Source organism: Eurypyga helias, unplaced genomic scaffold, assembly GCF_000690775.1.
Source record: "Eurypyga helias isolate BGI_N326 unplaced genomic scaffold, ASM69077v1 scaffold10129, whole genome shotgun sequence".
Taxonomy (NCBI): Eukaryota; Metazoa; Chordata; class Aves; order Eurypygiformes; family Eurypygidae; genus Eurypyga; species Eurypyga helias.
In genome coordinates, this window is record NW_010271365.1 from 29,250 (window position 1) to 32,334 (window position 3,085).

Below are 3,085 nucleotides of genomic sequence, written 5' to 3' on the forward strand. Positions count from 1 at the left end.
AGCGGTGGCTCAGGAGGAGCTCCCCCAAAAGAGCAAAGCCCTTTTATGCAGCGATGCACGGGAGGCAGGGCCAGCGCCGAGGGCTTGTTTCAATGAGCAACTCGCGCTGTTTGGACTTTAGCAGCCCCCGAGCTGTAATATGAGGAGGAGCTGCGGGCGTAGAGCTCCTAAATTAGGAAATAAAGCATTTGGACTGAAATTATTGCAAGATAGAGGCCAGGGTCACTGAGCTGTGACAGCCACCTCTGTTCCATGGGACAAGCAGCACCTCCCACACGCGCACGCTCGCTCACCTCCCCAAAACGGCACGGCGATGCCCAGGCCATGGAGAACAGCAGGCAGGGTCAGGCTGCCCAACCTTACCCCATCCTTCCACCCCAGCACTGCCCCACAAAGAGGGCAGCTGGCAGCGCCACCCCAGGGACAAGCCACCCTGCCATCGGGCACCTTCCTGTTGCAGAGCGTCTGACCGGTTTCCTCCTTCCTCTGCGCTCGGAAAGTTGGAGGGGCCAAAGCAGGAGGGGGGGCTGCCCCCCACAGCTGCAGGACCCTGGCATGTCCGGCACACACCTGTGATGATGGGAATGGGGGTTTTGTTTTTGTAGGGCCACCAAGGGGATTATCTGGAGGGGGTTCATCCTCAAGAAGTGAAGAAATGGAGAAATAAGGAGTCAATTACTGCAGTACAGGCAGAATAAAAGTAGGGCAGGAGCAGCAGACCGCTGACAAGGCTACGATTTCTATACTGCCTTTTCCCCTCACCTCTATTGCCAGAGCCAGGCAGTTCCCAACCACATCATGCAGCGGTCCAGGTTTCCCAAGCACAGGACTTTCCATGACTAACTGGCTGGGTTTGCTCTCCCGGCAGTCAGTTACCAATGCAGAGCTCCATCTTTTCTTCCTTATGGCTTCAGTTTCGCTCAACAATAAATGACTTTCTATTGGCTTTAAGGGACCAGATGGGGCAGCTGACCTCCTTAACCTGGTTGATTTAGGGTAAGAATCAGGTTTTTAGAGCAAACATTTGTAAGTTCTTAAGATTCTTACGAACTTTCTCTTGTGGTGTCCCCTCAACTGCTCCGTCGTAATAAAAGGGGTCTGCGTGTTCCAGAAGACATCTGTGGGGAAGGGCAAAGCGCAGGCAACAGTGGAGAAGTTTGTTTACAGATCCCAATCCATCTCTGCAGTCTTCATCCAAGTCTCATTGTGCAAGTTCATCCATAAAATCACTGCTCCAGGCAGGTCCTGGGGGAGAACCCTCGTTTGAAAGTTGCTGGAGCCACTAAAGCTGTCTAAGCCGGGCTGTTAATTCATGATAAATTGACTCGAAGTAAAATAGAGAAGGAAGTGCCAGAAAAGTGATTGAACAACCAAAGTAAAAAAGAATGAAGTCACTAATTTTTCCCACTATCTGCCAAGTTGGTTGGGCTTTCCAAAGAAACATCTTTGGAGTCATGGATAAGGTGACTTACTACAAGTAAACTGCCAAGCTGGATTTATAGATTCCCAGCCTAGAAGAAGCATGGATCCTCTCCTGCAGCGCACGACCTGGAGGAAGACTTCTTCTGCTGAAATATTTGTCAGCAGACTAAACCAAGCAGTGATGCACAAGGAGAGAGCATGCCTGCTCCTGGCATAGGGAAAGGAAAGGTTAGCCAAGGCAGAGAGAGGGGAGCAAAGGTGCAGGAAGAGTCAATCATTTACCCGGAGTGACACAGCTGTCAAGCGTCTGAAAAAGGAAAATGGACCTCTTGGCTCATCATTTCCCAGCTGCCATTTCCTCAAAAGTGGAAAAAAAATTATTTTGGACATGTTTTCCCCCCTCTCTAAAAAGGTAAAATAAAGGAAAAGAGACCTACAGATGTGGGAAGGCAAATAAAAGGAAATAGAAGTAGTTCTGCCCTACATCTGCAAATTCCTATTTGATTTTTTGATCATACGCTGCAGGAAAGTGAGAGCAGAAGTGAGCTCCTGACTCCCAGAAGAGCAAGAACAGCCAGGAAAAATCCATCTTGCCCACAAAAACCTGCCTTCTTCCAGCCCGAAGCTGCTTAGCACCAGTGGAATGACTGCGGCTGGAGTTGGCTTCCTGCGATGCTCGGAGCAGGTCACAGCATGGCAACAGGAATCCTACTGGGGACAACCTGCAGTGGCAGGTGCCATGACAGGCAATGGCACAATTTGCCTTGGTGCACCCCAGCCCTGTGAACAGCTCATGCAGCAGCAGCTGTTTGTCCTGGCTGCTGTCAGGGCTGTTGCATCAAGAGACACACATATTCATTAACCAAGGGCTTGTGGGCAGGGGCCAGTGGCCACCACAGCCGGTCCCCGTGCCACTGCTCTCAACTCTCTCATGGGTAGCAGCAGCAAAGGGTGAAAAATCCTGCAATTTTGATCCCTTTGCTGCCTGCAAAGGCTCCCTGAGGCAACAGCCGGAAGGATGCTTGGCATACACCCCACTGCGATGCTGGGCAGCAGCTTGCCCACGTACCACACCACTCCTGCTTCAGCTGAACCGGGCTCTGTGGTGCTGGATGAGGCACAACACCCACAGCGATGCCTCCCCAGGGAGGGTTTCAAGCAGAACAGCTGGGAAGAAGATCGTCCCTCACTGTAGGGAAGGGGAATAAGCCCCAGTGCAGCTGGACACTGCGCTGGCCAGAAGCAGCCTTCGGCTTCGCAGAGGGCACATCCCCAGGGACTCCTCTGATCTCGCCGGAGCACATCACCCAGCAGGACCGCAGAGCCACAGCTGGGCTCCTGACCGCGTTGGCAGCCAGTGATGAACCAAACGTGCTGAAGGCGCCGAGACCCACGCCCCACGGGCGCCCATGACTCCCGTGGGGCCGGCAATTGTCCTCTCCTCCAGCATCCCTCCAGCTCTCTTAGTCTCTTTGATGTGCAGCTACATTGTCCAACCATCTTTGAAGTGTGAAATGAGAAACACCCTGCGTGGGAGGCTGGCAAGAGCCCTCCAGAGCAGCCAGCAGCGCTGCGGCAGCTGCGGCAGCTCGGGGTACAATAAACCCACAGCTGGAGCTGCATAAAGCAGGGCAGTAAACAAAAGCATTCACCTCGCGTTCGC